Genomic DNA, 19,080 nt, shown 5'->3' with positions numbered 1-19,080 from the left:
ACCTGTATCTTGGTTATAAAATCTTTTAACTGCACACAGCACTGACCTTTAGCACAATGCAACAGCAAGCAATCTATTTTTAATAGAATCATGAAACTAAAATCCAGCAAACATTTCACTACTAGCCAGGAAACAAGTTAAGCAAACACTATCCTTAATTAAAGTTTGGCCAACTAGAAATGCAGTGCTAAGTGATTTATTCAGATCCTGAAAAATATCCCCATACTTATTTTAGTACCATTTTATATGAAGCGGGAAAGGGAGGGAAGCCATCTTGAGTGCATTAACTGAATTGGTGGTATTGGGAAGAGTTTAAAAATAAATATATATCTCAGAGTAGTATTATATTTATTGCACTTAATTTAACAAATTATTGCAGGAACAACATCGACAGCATTTTCCCTGTAAAATTATTATACTTAAATGAACTTTTGACAATGTATTAATTACAAGGACATGACCACATTTATTCTGCTGATCCAGTAATTACATGCATTAAAGAAATATTTATCAACAGACCATGCAGTGTACATAGGTGGTGTGGGGGAGAGGGTGCAAGGTTTCCTTGCCAAGTTGTGCTTTCTCTTTTCAAGGACTTATTTTTTTACTGCTTGAGAAGCCTTTTCCAAACTTTCCCTCATCAACCTGTGAAGGAAATGCATAGGCACAGTATATTTGCCCTTCAGCTGCACATAGATAGCAGCCCCTGGGGGACAGCCCTGTATATTGAAGTCTACAGAACTACAGTGTCACAGGATCATAGACTGTAAACCATAGAGTTCACAGTGACATGCAAAAGGTGTCAGAAGGCTCCACTTGGAACACGAAACCACCTTTGTGTGACCAGTACATTCTTCCTTTGCAATTCTGGGCCAACTCAAATTTCAACCAAAAAAAAGCGTGCTGCTTATATATCACCTTATAGTGCTTAAAGCACTCTCTGAACAGTTTACAATTGTCAAAACTTAATTGTACAGGCTACACACTGTTTTCCCCCCATCAGTAGTGAGCTTCTTCAAAGGATGGAAGACTAAGTCAACCTCAAGCCAGCTGTCAGATCCGTTGGTATCGAATGTTGACCAGGAGAGTTTTGGCTGCAATACTACAGTTTAGCCAGTGCACCGTGAGGCTTCTTTAAAACCCGTTTTGAATGAGATGCAGAATTGGTGGTTGTGGCAAAATAAAAAATAAATATGTTTTTTTAAGAAGCCCCCCCCCCAGTGTTTTCTTATACTCTGCAGATAGGAACAAGCAGAAAGCAGCTGTAAACGAGTTCTGCCATTCTGCCATTGTGTCTCTTGTCGACCGTCAACCTCTGTCTATGGAGCAGAGAGAAACTGAATTTCTAGAGACATCCAACTCCTTGGCTTTGTTCTCTGAATCGTCTCTTCGTCTCATTGTATAGCTTTTTTGGGCTGTCATACAGAGCATCATCATCATCAAGAACCTGGCAATCTAACTGGCTGTATAAAGATAGCTACAAATCTGGGAAGCCCAAGGTGAATGCTCCATTTCTGCTGTGACCTTTGAGGGAGCAACTCTCTCTTATTCAGTTAACCCTCATTTTTCCAGCTATGTCTGCATATGCAGATGTGTGAAGATAGGAGAAGAGCAGAATACTGTACACTGTTTCAATTCCTGACATCCATGTATTTATTACAGCTTTGGAATGCTGTATATGGATGTACAAAGGTATTCACATAGGATTTTTACAAGTCCGTGGGAGCACTTCCAAATGAAGGGGCTCAGATCACTTGGTGAGATTCTGTATACATCCAAGATTCCAATAAACCCATGCAGTTTTAGCAAGACCATTGGGCACGACCCATCTTTTTTTCTCTCTAAAAGGTCATACTGAGGGCTGAAATGGGAAGAGGGCTGAGAATGATACCAGTCTGTAAAAATGGAAACAAAGTCATATGAACTGTTAGTAATGACAAGGTTGCTGTTCAAGCAGTCATTGCTAAGGGTTCAGAGTTACAAAGTTTTCCATCAAGCCACCAACAGGTCTTTTTCCTTCCACTTCCTTCCAAAAAGAAAATTTGATTATCAAAACAGGCAATATAGGTGGAGGGAAGGCTACATTCAGGGACTGCCTCCTCTCCTCTTAGCTGAGTGAAAAATTCTGAAAACATGATACCAAGGGGAAATATTTAATCACTCAACCCCTCAAGCTCTGACACTGCCTTAAGAAATATGCCTGATAGACTTTGCCCACCCAGCTCGGAATAAAGAGGCGAGACACAGAGGCTGGGCTATATTGGCGCCACAACTTTATTAACTATTTAATTTTTAATTCCCCTTTCACAAGGGGGCCTACAGTAGTGCAAAACCTATCTGAATCTGATGTACCTTTCATCTGGACCAGACCACCCAGGGGTGAGTTTTCTGGCACTGAAGCATGCTGTCATCTGAACAGCACGTCTTCTGCCACTCAAGTGTAGGAATGCCTCCGAAGCCTTAGCCCACCCGCTTCCCTTTCTTACCTTTGCACTACCGGCCATGACACAGGGCTACTTGTATGCCCCATGCCCATCACCATGATCAAAAAGTTTGGCCCTGGGGCACCCTTGCAGATCCTACAATAATATGTTGAGGCCCCGGTCTGAAAAATGTTCTCCATCTGGTCTAAAAAACTAGGACTGGTTCACTTGTATATCAGGATGCTTGACCACTGGCCCCAGGCCAGCCTTTATGGCTCTGCTCACTTCTTGATTCACTCCGTGCCTTATACGGTCAATACATCTGGAGTCACACTCAGCCCACCATCCCCTTCCATAGTACCTTCACTATGGTCCCTGCGTACATGAAAAACCCTGGGAGCCAATTGGCCCAACACCATTCTGGCTTCCTCCTCCTAAACCTCTCCTTGTCCTCTTCTTTGTCTCCCTTCTCTGTTCAGGAGCTCAAAGACAGCAACATATTTTCCTCTCTAGATCTTCTCTACTGTAGCTGGCAAAAGGTGGTTACCCGGCAGGAGGGACTGGTCCCCATAAGGAAGAGCATCGATAGGTACAGAGTTGTATTCAGTATTTCGAATGGAGGGAAAAGATGCAACCTTTGCACATTCCAAAAAGCCTGGCTTCTGACTGGGAAGGGGCCATTATGGATAAGGCTCCATCCAAGGCTTCGAATCTGGTTCAGGCCCCACTGCATGTGTTACAACCCCTCCCTTGTCAGGACACTGGTGCGGCCTCATTAGGCCTGGTGGTAGTGAGTTCACTGCCCTCCAAGGCAATAAGCCCTCGTCCTGTGCTGATTTCTTGTTGGGTGCCGCTCACCTGGGTTAGGTGCTGCAACCACAATTGCATGCCTGCCATCTGCCACAACATTCACTCCTTCACTACAGTCCTGCACCGTTGCTGCTGAGACAGCCATCCCCCGGTCCCCACCACCAACTTCCTCCGTCTGTGTCTCCCCTGTCATCTGTACTGGTAGTCCTTCACTGAGAACCTGGGAAATATATCTCTTTAAAAATCAGGTGAGGCAACTACTGAGGATGCTCTGGAGGGGCACGGGTGCTCAGTGTCTAAAATGGCAATGCGGGGCCAGCATTATGTCTCCTAGTTGCTTCAACTCAGCCATCTTATGTACTTTGGAGTCCCTCTGAGACCTTCTATGTGTGGTTGCTCCATCTGCCCCCTTAGCAAGCCCCTGCTCCTGCTCTAGAGCACTCAGCTTCACAAGAATAGCTCCATAATCAGGTCATTGCTCATCCTTAGAGGAAGAGACTGCTGGAAGTGATCCAGCTAGGGCAGCTAGGACCCTTCGTTTTGCTGGCTGATTGACTTTCTTATTGCCCTGACCGTTCTTAGGCCCCATGACTCATCCTATGCAGTATAGTTGCAGTCCTTCCATAGCTTGATCAAATTTATGGAGCCAGTCACACGTTGTCTCTTCCTTTCCTTTCCTTTCTTTTCTTCTCTCTCTCTCTCACTCACTCTCTCTCTTTTTTAAGCCTTTGGGTTTTTTAAAAAATCTTACTACAACTATTATTTCTTCACCTCCCCCCCTCTCTTTTTGGAAGTGTGAGTGGCTAGGGCCCCAGCCCCTACCCCTTGCAGGGCAGCACCCCTCAACCAAAATCTCATTTCCTCCTACCTCATTGAATTCTCTCTCATCCACTCCTCACTTACTTTTTTCTCATTTTTCTTTTTTACAAACTGTTCCTTATCCCACATTGTTTTTTCCTCTTTTTAAAAATTCTAGTCCCTTAATTCAGAACCCCACCACCACTTTTCCAAGCAGCAGGTGTGTGCTGCTGCACCAACCCAACTTCGGCCTTCCACATGACCAAAACCAAAATTGCCACCCTCGATCTCACAGCCTCTCCCCGTGCAGTCCACAGCAGAAACGAGGCTGAGACAGGGAGGCTAAGCCTTATAAAGGCTGGCTGGCTTTCCCCCTCCTTCAGTCCTGACATCATCATCCTGCGCTCACTAGTGGGCAGGCAAAGAATCCCTGCTTCAGGAGCTCCGCACCTCGCGGTGCAGCCTTTCCATCCAGAAATTTTGGGACATTCATTTATATTTTTTCTGCACTCTGTGAAGATCAATGTGGCTTCACAAAAAGTTCAGAGGACCTGAAAACAAAAAAGGCTGTATATAGGAAGTAGAAGGAAGGCCAGATCACAAAGGAAGACTACAGACAAGTAGCAAAGAACTGCAGGGATAATGTTAAGAATGGAAAAAGCTGAGAAAGAACTGAGGTTATCAAGAATTGCTAAATCAACAACAAAATCATTCTTCAAATACCTGTATAGCAAAAGATAGAGAAGAGAAATAGCTGAGCTATTCAGCGAGTATGGAAAAAATTGTAACAGATGACAAAGAAATTGCAGAAGTGCTAAATTCTTACTTTAGCTCAGATTTTCTTCCTAAAAAGACTATAGCCCTCTAATTAAATGTGAAGTACAAGTGAAGGGGGCAAGATTGTAGTTTGAGGTTGATAAACAAGTAGTGAAGGAATATCTTATTACTTTGAGTGAATTTAAATCTCTAATGAACTGCATCTAAGACCACTGAAGGAACTGGTTGAAGAACTCTGAGAACAGATGTCTATTGTTTTCTTGAAATTATGGAGGATGGGTGACGTACTGGATGACTGAAAGAGGACTAACATTGTTTCTGCCTTTCAACAGGGCAAAAACCAGGAAACTAAAGACCTATCAGACTGACATCAATCCCAGGTAAAATTCTGGAGCAGATTATAAAGCAGTCATTCTTCAAGAACCTTGAAAACAGTGCAGTAGTAACTAGAATTCAACACAGATTTGTTGAGAACAAACCCCACCAGACTAATCTTCTCTTGCTTTTTGATCAGGTGACTTCCCAGGTACACTGTGGGAATGCTGTTTATCTCATATATCTTGCCTTCAGCAAAGCTTTTGACAAAGTGCCTCATGATCTTCTGATTAGCCAGCAAATGAGTTTCTCCTCTTCTCCCTATTTTCCTCTCTTACTCCCCATGTGAACCACAGTGTGATATTGTTGTCTCCTGTTTATTTCTTCCACAAGTAGTTTCATCTAAACATGGTCTCCTGTCCAGGGGTCCTCCATTTCCAACCAACCCCATCACCTCCCTTTCTTTCTTTTTCTCCTCCGCCTTTGCCACCTCTGTCTCCCAGTCTAGCTCCTTTTCACCTTCTAAATTCTCCTCAGCCCCTGTCAGCAGATATCCCTCTACTATTGGCTCTTCCCCTTTCCTGCCTCCCTCTAGCTCCTCTTTCCCACTCTTTTTCTCCTCTATTCTCAATTGGGCCACTGTTGGTATCAGAGAAGAATCCATCATGACTGAATGTGTATGCTGTCTCATATCCCTCTATTGCTGTCTCATATCCCTCTATTGTGGGTGCTTGAGGGAATGGCTCACACTCCTCTTTGCTGCTGAGAAGTGGTTCCTTCTCACTGGAGCTCACTAACATGCTTTTGCAGTTGTTAAAAACATTCCCATTAAAATTCTGCCTTGTTTATGCCCACAACTACACTTGGACTGATAATGCTAGGATTTCCTTGGCATCATCTCATTCCCTGAACTGTCACTCTTAACTCTGATATCTAGAGAATGACCCCCAAAATCTGAGCCAAAGTTTGAGACTGGTCAACTCTATCCACGGCTTGCATTGCACAGACCAGATTCAACAGAAGCTTCTGTGTTGGGTCCCCAGATGGACTACAACTCCCAGGAATCCTGGCCAGCACAGCTAGTAGTAAAGGCTTTGGGTTTTTATTTTAATCTAAGAACATCTGGGGAGCCCGGTTGAGAAACACTGTGTTAGGACTTTGGGTCCTTACAGTTAGTCGATTGAGTGGTTGAGGTACTCTACAATGAAAGTTGCTTGTTGAAAGCATCCAAAATGTTTTACTGCCTTAGGCCAATAAGAACATGCCATCTTACCTCCCATTTCTAACAAGAGATAGAGGTGATACAACCTCTGCTGTACTTTGGAATAAAAGACCAAAATTATCCTTGTACAGGTTTCCACCACTACCAACTCCACCCAAGCAAATTAATTACATAAAGGGAAACATTATTTAGATTACTCCACAAACAGTTGACTTGTTTGGAATGGTTTGTTAGCTTGCTGTCTGAATCAAGCACGGGAGGGCTTGATTAAGTACCTTAACAAGTATAACCCTTGAACTTACTTTAGCATCTGTTCTGTTGACAGAGTGAAGGAATGATTTAGGGTCTGGAGTCAGCTGAAGTCTCCTCAGTGTTGTTATCTCTCTTGGGTGGGGTCCTTGAGAAAACACACTGATTTGCTGTTAACTGAAAGAAAACTGCTCTTCTATTATATATATATATATACCAGCCACTAGAAGAATCCATCATGACTGAATGTGTATGCACAGTTACTCTTTTGTGAGGTTGGAGTCAGGATAAGCATTGTAAAACAATGTTCCTATTATTACTGTTTGATTGTTTGTGGTGCTTGATCCAGCCAGAGGTTTTGAAAATAAAATAATAAAGAAATGCAAGGTAGGTTGAAATCAAACATTACCGAGGCTTATGCAAATAAAGGAAATTACAATCCTATTTGAATACCATGCAGAGTGTCTACTTGGATGTGCATTTTCTGCTATGTTTAAGTTAAACAAAACACTAAATGACTATGTAGTATGACATCTCATTAATATGTTTCTATTCACATCTGTGCCTTGTGTATAAAAAACCAGGCAGCTCCAGTGATAAGAGATTAGGTCCTTTAATTAGAAACAAATGACAAATCACTGTTAACCCCATGTGATGCTTTCTAAAACTTCCATCAAAAATTCCTCTTAAAACATTATTAAACACAAGTTCACTAAATCTACTTCCTAGAAAGTGCCATTTAACAAAACTCAGGCAGGATGTTAATACTGGGAGCGAATTACAGGTTGCCAAACCATTTCCTACAAGAGGATTGACAAGGGATCATTTTGTTATGGGGCCACCTCCCGCGTGTTGTGACAACCAGTCATTACACCTCTGAGCACAGCACTCAGCTGTAGGTTTCTACAGGATGCAAATAGCTCCAAATGGGTTCAATTTAGAGAAGGCAGATAATGTATCATTCACTTCTTTAAGGTAGAAGCTTTTAATTTACAAAGGAGGGGGGGGGAAAGGAAACAGAGTTCGTTTCAGTTTCTAGAGGGGAGAAAAGCGATCAACTTAACAAAACACACTATAGAAACGCATACACAATTTTTTAAAAAATAAAAAGCTTAATTTGCTGGTTGCCCTCCGACCTGCACACACATACTTATACAGTCATGTCTCACTCACATTCTGTCTTTCTCATTCTGTGTGTGTGTGTGTGTGTGTGTGTGTGTAAGAGAGAAAGAGAGATTGTGTGCATCCTCTTGTGCTACCCCCACTTTGAAATCTATAGGACTGAACTTGTACTCGTAACTCACTTGTCACATTCACCTGAAAGGGATTGAATGGTATGACTAGCTTGCATTGGATCATGACCATAAAGTGGACTAACAATTATCTAACCTTACTTAGGTGGCAATTGTGGCTATCTGTTTTAAAATAAGAAGAGTGGCTGACTTACATAGAACTTACTAAAGCCTAATTCAGGCATAAATGTACTTTGCTTCCTTCACAGACTTAGAGGAAAGCAACCATCTGTCATTGTTTTCTTTATGTGATTACCTCTGAGTCTGAAGATGAGAGCTTCTGCCTTGTGTGTAGGTGCCACACATTAACAGGATCTTCTCCTTTTCAGACTTGTCCCATTTCACACTGAGAAAGCAACGAGGGAGGGGTGGGTCTAGCCGCTTTTGTCTGAGTTGATGAGGCTGGATTAGAGAACACATGCAACTCTCCTGTGTTGTTGGCAACTAATAAATAATCTTTGTCAGAAAGTAGCCTGCAGCCTATCTAGAATAAGCATTTTGCTGTATTACCTGGAACGTCTTAGATTCCCAAAGTGTAAATAAATGAGGCAAACAGGTGAGAAGAAAAGTGTTGTCTTTTGCTTCTTTAAAAGGTAAGTATGGAAAAAAGGTAAGGCCCTGTGGAAAAAATAGATGGGAATATGTTTGTCTGAGGTGACTGTTTGCAACTCAGCTTATACTGAAGAAGGTGCATATCTTGCGGATCAGCATAAAGAGAGAAGAACCTCCCCAAATGAGAAAAATCCCTTCATGTTGTAAAAACCACAACAATTTATCTAATAAATAATAACTGGACCATACATGTTTTAACTTGTAGTACTGATAAAGAGGCATGGAAGGGATTAAAATTAACTCATGCAAGAGAGGAATGGGATCATACCTATCACTCCACAGATTTCTCTTAAATATAAATATGAGTGAATTGTTTCATAGAAGCTGGTGACATTTTGAGTGTCAGTTAGGGATGCATAAGGGCAGATTCTCAGATGCTTTCATTTTGGGTTCTTTTGGGGGGCTCCACTTGCACTTTGGGGTCCTTTCAGATATTTGGTTTTTCGGTAATCCCAAAGGGCTCCAATCTTTCATGTACTTTCACTCAGTGTTCCTCATTCTGGTCTCTGGCACTGAACATCATTAAGCCCTACAGAACCCTCAAAACTACTCAAAAAAATCAGAGTCAAGGACAACATGCAGTCATCCATTCCAGTGGTTCCCAAGCTGGGGCTCCCAGATGTTCTTAGATTGCAGCTCCCAGAAATCTTTGATAGTACAGCTAGTGGTGAAAGCCTTCAGGGAGCTGCAGTCCAAGAACCTCAGGAGACTCAAGGCTGGAACTACTGATCTATTCCAAAAGCAGGCAGTGCAACAATAGAGCCTGGGAAACATAATTATCAGACCTTTACAGCAAGCATTTTACATTACATCCTAGTTAGCATCAGCAGCAGCAAACACACCAAATGAGAAGCATACTCAGATTCGCTAGATCTCACCATCACCATTTACTAGATCTATGACCTTCCAAATGAGAAAATCCAAATGAAATATGATAGCTTCATCACACATCCTTTCAGAATCCCAAATCTATATATTTCAGAGGCTTTCTATTGTAAAGCTACAAAAGAGCCTAAAATTGAAAGAAAAAGTCTCCTTCATGTTTTTTCCTCTTCAAGTTAGCCTGACAGTCCCATTCCTAATGACAATTGGAAAGTTTTTTTGGATCACTTTTATAATGCCTGGGACTGCTGAATAGCTCAGTGGTTTAGGCACTTCGATGTGGAGCCAGAGGCTGGGAGTTCAATTCCCTACTTGGCTCTTTGACAGGGGCTGGACTCGATGATCCATTGAGTCTCTTCCAGCTCTGCAGTCATAAGATTATTTATTTATTTATTTATTTATTTATTTATTTATTTATTTATTTATTTATTTATTTATTTATTTATTTATTTATTTATTTATTTATTTATTTCCATCATTGAACAAGGGAAGAGCAATAGATCATCACTCATATTGTTGCTGTTTAGTTGTTAAGTCGTGTCCGACTCTTCATGACCTCATGGACCAGAGCACGCCAGGCCCTCCTGTCTTCCACTGCATCCCGGAGTTGGGTCAAATTCATGTTGGTTGCTTTGGTGACAAGTGAGTTACGAGTCCAACCATCTCATCCACTGTCGTCCCCTTCTCCTCTTTCCTTCACACTTTCCTAACATCAGGGTCTTTTCCAGGGCTCTTCTCATCACATGGCCAAAAAAGCAGAACCTTTAAAAAGAGATAAATCAAAAGATATATTCAATGTACTGACATAAGTGTTGCCTTTATTTCTTTATTTGTTTAGTTTCCAAAAGGAAAGAGAGAGAAAAAACAATTTTTCAGAGCAATGTAATAGATGGAATACTTAATTTCATGTAAAAGCCAAGCTTTCTGTACAGCTTTGGTAGTGAAAAATGATTCATTCATGCTAAACATCTGCAAACTGATACAATGAATCCGGTCTGATGCCTAGGACGTGGACACAGGCTATAGTAATCCCGATTTACAAGAAGGGCGACAAGAAATCCCCAAACAACTATAGACCTATAAGTCTGCTCGACATTATTGGGAAGATGTACGCCAGTCACCTACTTCACAAACTTCAGGATTGGCTACTAGATCAAGACATCTTGGGCCCCGAACAAGCGGGCTTTAAGGCAGGAAAGTCTACACTAGACCACTGCCTGATCTTATCCCACATGATCTCCAAATACGCTTCACAACCCAATACCCGCCTCTATGCTGCCTTCTTAGACCTAAAAGGGGCCTTCGACTCCATCAATAGAGACATCCTATGGCTAAAGCTCGCTAGGCTGGGTATGGATAGGAGGCTCCTATTTCTAATTCAAAAATTGCACGCAGGCTCCACATGCCGTATAAAAATTTCGTCGAAGGGGGCCCTTTCCAACCCCATTCTCGCCAACAGAGGAGTGAAGCAAGGCTGCGTCCTGGCTCCCACCCTGTTCAATTTATTTATTAATGACCTCGCCCCACTTCTACGCAATACCATCGGACACAGCCCCAAATTAGGCCATCTACAGACACCGATCCTACTGTACGCGGACGACATGGTCCTTCTTTCCCGTACAAGGGTCGGCCTAAAGCGGCTCATTACCTGCTGCCTTGACTATCTATCACATAACAACCTTCAATTAAACTTCGAGAAAACCAAAATCATAGTCTTTGGCAAGGCTTGGAAATCTTTCCCATGGTCCTTCCATGGGCAATCTATCCAGCAGGTCAGAGAGTTCAAGTATTTGGGTGTTTTCTTTCACTACCGTCACTCCTGGACAACTCACCAACGGGCAGCAACTAAGTCCGCCAAGCTCTCGGCACAAGCCATTCTACGTTTCCATCACACCTGGGGCCATGGCTACATCCCCGCTGCCCTCCAGATCTTCAACTCGAAATCAGTCTCACAGCTCTTATACGGCGTCCCCATCTGGATGTCTTGACTACACAGCTCCGTGGAGAGAGTCCAATCTGTATTTCTATACAAAATCTTAGGCCTTCCCCACTGTGTGCCATATGCTGCCCTATGTCTTGAATGCGGTCAACAGAGAATTGAAACTAGGGCCTGGCTTAGTTTCTTAAAATACTGGGTCAAAATCTGTTTTCTCTCTCCTAAGGACACCCTACTTCAAGCCTTGCTTGCTGACAGTTTGTTACCCAAAGGCCTGGCCCTATTCTTAAAGAAAATCAAGACCCTAGGGCTGTCACCAGACTTAATGGGTTCAATACCCCCCTCCAGGGTCTTCCAAACCATCAAAAACAGGGTCTTGGACATAGAAAGGCAAACGCTGTTTAGCGCGGCCCTGAAAGTCTGCTCTCCGCTGCACTTTCAGCTACCTCTCACCCTCGGACGCAGACCTAGCTACCTTCATCTTCTAGAACAGCCACAAGACCGCTGGGCATTCACCCTCGCTAGATGCAACATACTACCATCAAGTCTAGCACAGGGCAGGTATAGGGGCTTACCAACAGAACTGAGAGTTTGCCCATGTGGGCAGGGAAAGACTGAATCCCTGCAGCACATGCTATTTTATTGCACACTGTACAAGGATATCCGCCTGTCACATCAGATGGTCTTTCTCCCCTTTCATTCCGGATGGGCAGACCTGAGGAAAATACAATACCATCTAGGTGACCTTAGTAAGGAAGTCACTCTATCAACCGCTAGATACGTCCAGGCCATTATCCAGAGACGCTGCAACATGCTCCCCCAAAACGAGGGGCTCCAACTATGATTTTCTGGTTCCTCCTCCCGCCAGTAATGAATCTTTCCCCGGTATTTTATTGTTTTATTGTCTTATTTATGCAGCATGCCAATAAAGGTTTCTGTACTACTGTACTACTGGTGACAAGTGAGTTACGAGTCCAACCATCTCATCCACTGCCGTCCCCTTCTCCTCTTTCCTTCACACTTTCCTAACATCAGGGTCTTTTCCAGGGCTCTTCTCATCACATGGCCAAAAAAGCAGAACCTTTAAAAAGAGATAAATCAAAAGATATATTCAATGTACTGACATAAGTGTTGCCTTTATTTCTTTATTTGTTTAGTTTCCAAAAGGAAAGAGAGAGAAAAAACAATTTTTCAGAGCAATGTAATAGATGGAATACTTAATTTCATGTAAAAGCCAAGCTTTCTGTACAGCTTTGGTAGTGAAAAATGATTCATTCATGCTAAACATCTGCAAACTGATACATCTTATGCTTTGTAATATACAAAGAATGACGCTCCCTCCCTCATTCATGAAGGTGGCCACACCTGCAAGGTATAGAAAGGCATTACATTGGAATGCTTTATGTGAGTAAAACTTTGGCTTAAATAGCATTTGGCTCATGTCCCCATGGAATTGTGCAATCCCTGAAGAATAAGGATGGGGGGGAAATACTTTCTAAATTCCATATTCTCAGTTCAGGCTTTCTATTTTAAGATGATGAGATCCTAGATGAGGAACTATAAAGATTTCTTGCCTCCAGTCATGTGAAATGAAACACACACACCCTCCCCTCCAAGCCTTTGGAACTCCACAAATTGTAACTTCCCTCATTTCCCTTTGAGAAGCGAAACAGAAATAAATACCTAGCAGGCATGGACGGATGAGATGAACATTAAGAAATACACAAAAATCCCATCAGATTCTTTCAAAAAGCTGCAGTCACACCAGCTTCAGACAATCTGGAGTATTCATGTGAATTAGTACCAAAATGGGGGTAATTGTGCAGTCAGGGAATTTTATACAAAACATCCTTCTTTGGAGAACTCTTCTGAGAGTGATAAGGAATTTCTCACCATTCTTGCCTGTGAGAAGAAAAATATTTTGAAGTTCTCCCGTTACCTGGATGAGGCAATTAAGGATTTACATCTGTAAAGAGTAGGTTTCCCTGAAGAAGGATTGCAAGCATAAACTCAGGGCAACTTGCTTTGTGTCACATTCCTAGGGGATTCATCAGGTGAAAACCCAATAAGCCAGTCCAAGGTCAGAAGTCCAGGAGATACAAAACAGATGCCAAATTGTCAAACCAAAATACTAACCATAGTCAGAAGTCAGAGTCCAAAATCTAAGGGTCAAGAGAGTAATGTTCAAGATAAGCAGGAGTGTGGACACGAGCCAAAGAATTGACTTGTTTCCACGAGCTTCCAAGCCTCTGGTTACAAATTATATAGCAGCAATAATCATCTAATTTCTAGAAACATTCCATCTTGTTAAAACTCAGGGCTGGTTGACCTGATGTTCCTGTGAGAAGCAGTCATGCAAGCCTCAGACCTCTGTGTTGTGAGTCTCTGCTGAAGCTTATATCTCACTCTGGCTAGTGGGGGAGGAGAATCTGGTGGTGATTCAGTTGTCTGTGATACTAGTTGCCCAGCATTTTCCTCAGCTGTAATTAACCCCGCAGATTCTGGATCTTCTTTGGCTGAACTCATGACACTCTGTTATTTTTGGACAAAGTGTCTCTTCCTCTTTTGGACCACAGATGGTCCACACACTAGCCACACTGCACAATTTATTTTGTTCTTATACCCCAGCATCACCTTCCCAAGATCTCACTGGCATCATTATCCATAACCATAAGTTATATTTTGGAACTGATTTGAAGGTTCCACAGCTACAAATCTATTTCTCTCCCCTCCTTTTTGCATATGTGTCAATTAAGGAAATACTATACAAAGGCCATGATAGCAAAGAATCTTGTGCCACCTTCAAGACTAACAGATTTCTAAAACTCATGCTACTATCTGATACTCTTGAATGTGTTATACAACTTGTCATTATTTTCCTGTCACCTACTAATGTATCAACCTCTATGGAAGAAGAGGAAATGCAAGAAGCATGCTAATAATCACCCCTTCAAAGAAACCCAAGATCTCAGATAGAACCCATTGCTGCCTAGAAAACTGAATGAGGTAGAACAATGCTTTTCAGATTACTTTCTGTGGAGCATCTTTGGATATCATCATACCATGCAATTGATTTTATAAATATAAGTAATTCTTCGTTCTTATGAATATATTACTCCTGTTATATCAAAAGATTGCCATATTAACAAATTCAGTCTATCATATCATTTTGAATGGAATATATTTCTCACAGCTACATCTTTCACATTGACAAGCAAAGACAAGGAAACTTGGAAGTTGCCAATGGAAAGATGTAATTGGAACTGTGTGGTCTTGGTCATTTCAAAAGCTGAGGTATTTCTTTTCTTTCTTTCTTTTTTTCTTGATTTATTGTACAGTGGACCCTTGACTTACAGACGGCTTGACTTACAGACTTTTTGAGTTACAGACTTCTCTGGCCGCAAAATTTAGGTTCGACTTGCAGACTGAGATTTGACTTACAGACCAGAAAAAAACCAAAATGGAACAAAAACGGCCTGTTACGGGATTAATCGGTTTTCAATGCACTGTAGGTCAATGGAGACTTGACTTACAGACTTTTTGACTTGAGAACTGCCTTCCAATACGGATTAAGTTCTCAAGTCAAGACCCCACTGTACTGACGCATTCAGCAGATATTCACTGAAGAGTGCAAAGCTATAGGATATAATAACATTGGAAGAAAGGAAAGTGAAAGAAGATGAAAGAAGTGAAAGAAAATATATTTATTTATTTTATTTAAAATATATTTTACCCCACCTTTCTCCTTAAGAAGGACCCAAGGCAGCTTACATTTTTAAAAGAAAGTATTTTAAAGCTAACATCGCTGAATATACAATTACTAAAAATATGCTAAAAAGTGCAAGCAACATCAAATCACATTCAAAGCAGTAAGGTGCAACAATCCAGTTAAAAACCCAATTTAGGTAACTAATCACTGAGGGAAAGCTTACCTGAAGAGAAAGGTCTTCACCTGCTTGTGGAAATAAAGTGGAAATTGGGCAAGCTTCCTGTGAGTAGGAGTTCCAAACTCTGAGGGCAGCAACAGAGAAGGACCTATCCCAGATATTCACCAAATGCACCTCTGAAGGTGGTGGGACCCAGAGAAACTCATGTCTTGATGATCTTAACATCCAAGCAGGCTCATAAAGGGAGATGTCTTGAGATAGCTTGGGCCCAAGTTGTCTAAGGCCTTATAGGGTAGAACCATCACTTTGCATTCTGCCTGGAAATGGATCATCAGCCAGTGGAGCTGGGGGTATGTGATCCTTGTGAACAGCCCCTGTTAGCAATCTGGCTGCTATGTTTTGGACCCACTGAAGTCTCCTGACACTTTCCATAGGCAGTCCCATGTAGAGTGAGTTACAGTAATCCAGCCGGGATGTAACTAAGGCATGTGTTACCATGGCCAGATCATCTCAAAGGCCTATATAATAGGTGACCCAACAAGATGATGAAGCTCACTGGCTATAGATGGCAGGCCGCCATGTATCTGCTACATCTTTGGGCCACTAAAATGGAAAATGTGCAGCCATCAAAAGTTTGGCAAACTTTATCTGGTTTGATAACATATATATTGTCTAGGCTTGTCAACAAAGGGCTGGAGTTCAAACAGGGCCTAATTATGTTTGGCTCCAAAGGGAGATAATTTATGCAATTCTGTTAAGGTAAACATTGTAACATCAAAGAAAGACACAGCCAAGGTGCTACAAAGTAATTCAAAGAAAGCTTATGGCCTCATTGGTTTATCTGCTTCTTCAGTAAGCCCTCAAACTGAACAAGAGATACAGGCAAGGATATTTTTTTCTATTTCCTGCCTTAATCATTGAGGAGCTATTAAAAGAAACTTCACTAGAGTGGGCAAAGTGACAAGAATGAGAGAACTTATAGGAAAGAAGGAGAGATCAAAGAGAAGAAACTGAGTGCTTGTTGTACCCAAGTGGTTAAGGTTAAACTCTTAGATCTGCCTTCTAACATGAAAGTGAGTTGAGTTTCAAAAAACGCAGGCTAAACTCATGTGTGAGAGACTGCCATTAGGAATTGGTAGAAGCTCTGCAGACAGAAGGCCTTGCTACACCTGAGGCTGAGCCCAGAATTAAAGTGAGGATTTGTCCCCCAGCCTAAAAATAATGGAATGTGACAGCCAGGAGAACTCCTCTTTCAAGCTAATTTTTAAAATATCATTTCAGCCAATACCACTCAAGCTCAAGAAATTTGTCATCATCATCATGGATGAATCTTTATTTTGGGAAATAATATTGCTGTAAGTGGTACAATAACAAGACTGCATGCAGGTACTCATACAGGTCAGAGTCCTTTTGTATTTACAGTCACATGCATGTGGCTTTATTACTTATCTTGATGTGTCAGATGAAGAAATCAGGCTCCATGAAAGTTTCTGCTGTAACAACTTTGTTTATCACAAGGATGAGCCAAGTGCAGACGTCCAGAGTTGTTGGATTACCGCTTCGAACATATACTAATGTTGCTATTTGCTATTTTGTTACTTTGTTGTTGTTTTATTTGTTGTAAACCGCTCAGAGTGGCCTTGGCTGCCAGATGGATGGTAAATCAATCAATCAATCAATTAATCAATCAATCAATCAATCTTCCACACCCTTGCATATACCAGCTGAAGCTTCTGAGAATTTCAGTCAAATAACATCTAGGGGACTGCAGTTTCCCAATCCCTGATCTATAAGGTGTCACAAAATTAATTATTGTTTTTGTTCTATGAAAATAACATGGCTACACCTTTGGAGATTATTGAATTGTTTTCTAACACTGTTACCACCAATGAATACTATGGTCAGGACACAGAAATAACTAGTTATGAGTAACAGAATTAGCTGTAACTAGTTATTTTTGGGTCACAGAAGCTACAAAATCACTTTCTAAAGGTGCAAAAAATCAATACAGCTGTCAAATACAACTCACTTTCAGACCTTTTGTTTGATGTTTGAGATGATACTGCAGATATGTTCTTGAAAGACATGGATGACGTGCACATATATTTCCACACAAGTCAGTGTCAGATGGTGATTCTGAATTTGAGGGACTAGGTTTTAGTTTGCAATTCACCGGAGCTATCCAAAGTGCTGAAACTTATCTTCAACCTCTGTTCAACACTTTGGATAGCTCCTGTAAAGTGCAGACTAAAAGCCAGAGTTAATTCACAGCTGCCTTGAAAATGTAGGCACCAGCTGACACTGACGTGTGGAGACATATGTGTGAACATCATCCACACCTTCCAAGAGTGCCTTCACAACATCATCTCAAAGCACAAGGTCTGGAGGTGAGCTGTATTGTACAGTTTAACTAAGAGAGCTGCTACCCATCTGAATAGAAAGTTCTGGGTCTGGGCCTGTTTCCACTGCCGAAATAAACCAGCAGAGCAAGCATATTTTTTTGGATTCATGCTTTAGCGATTTGTGTATTCTTATCCTGCCACCACCAATGCTATGGCCACACCACCTTCATCTCCTATCAGGAGGGTCCAACAGGGAGTTCGGGAGGAAGAACGGAAAGAGAGAAAGAGGAGGATGAATGGGAAAGGGAAAAGGGTTTTCTTCAGGCAAACCCAGTATATACTCACACATACAAAGGCACATACACACACAGAGAAGAGAGTTACAGTGAGGGAGGCTCAAGGGTGGTTTCTTCCCCTCCAGATGCAAGAAACTCAAACCTACCTAGAGATCAAGCCAGTGGAGGAGGAGGAGAAACTGTCCTTCCCTTTGGGCTCCAATCCCCATGTTGAATCACCCCAAACCAGAGAAACATGGTTCATAGGCATGGATCTCCGTGGATCCCCATGAATTTTATATATAGGATTACCCCAAAGCACAGAAACATGGGTCCCAGGCATGCCTTGGGTTGGTAGTCTGTTGGCACAGATGGGATCTATAATTTGATGGTGGTCTGGTGAGGGTCCCATATAAAAATCACATGAAATCATGGAAGTGGTGGAAACGAAAAGAGGGGCAATGGGTGAGAGTGGTGACAAGCGACTTAGGGGAATGGAAAACAGGAAGGATTCAGAGGGGGTGAGGATAAGAGGTTGGTTGAGGGATGGGGAAGAAGGGGAGGGAGGTGATGGGGGCTGAAGGGGGAGGAAAGGAAAGCTTGACTTGACTGGCTGGTGGCTGTGAAAAAAAAACAAAGAAACACGGAGCAGGGATGAAATGATTCCTTGGAACCCCCCCCCTCAAAAGAAAAAAGACCTCTAGCAGGGAGCAGAAAAACTGGCTTCCCTGGCAAAATAGTCCACTTGTGCATGTGTCTTGTGTGTACACTTCAATTTGTGTCATTTTTCCCCAGCATAACATGGATTGTATTGTCTGTGGGATAGGGCCCTTAGACAAATGAGGCAGTACCTTAGGTTCCTAAGGCTGCAGCTAATATTCCATATTCCATATTAATTACTGTGCAGACTATATGTTCATTTAGAGACTGAAGATGTAGAAATACAGTATATGAACTTCTGGGTAGCTCATTGGTCCAGGTTTCTGGCTTGCAGAACCAGAAGTTGAGAGTTCGATTCCCACCATCCCTCCTTGACAGGGGCTGGACTCAGTGATCCATAGGGTCCCTGGCAGCCCTGCAATTCTAAGATTCTAAGATTATTATATGTGTGTGCAATAAGCTCTTATCTGTATGACACCCTCATAATATTTTCCTTGTCCTGCCAGGAAGGGAAAACTTCTGTGTAGTCTCCTTTACAACACATGCACATTTTGGTTGAGTGTACCATTGTGTCACCTCTTTACAAAGTGCATATTGTAC

The sequence above is a fragment of the Pogona vitticeps genome, chromosome 1 (assembly GCF_051106095.1).
Source record: "Pogona vitticeps strain Pit_001003342236 chromosome 1, PviZW2.1, whole genome shotgun sequence".
Taxonomy (NCBI): domain Eukaryota; kingdom Metazoa; phylum Chordata; class Lepidosauria; order Squamata; family Agamidae; genus Pogona; species Pogona vitticeps.
The sequence above is the reverse complement of the archived record's forward strand: the minus strand, read 5'-3'. Positions refer to the sequence as shown.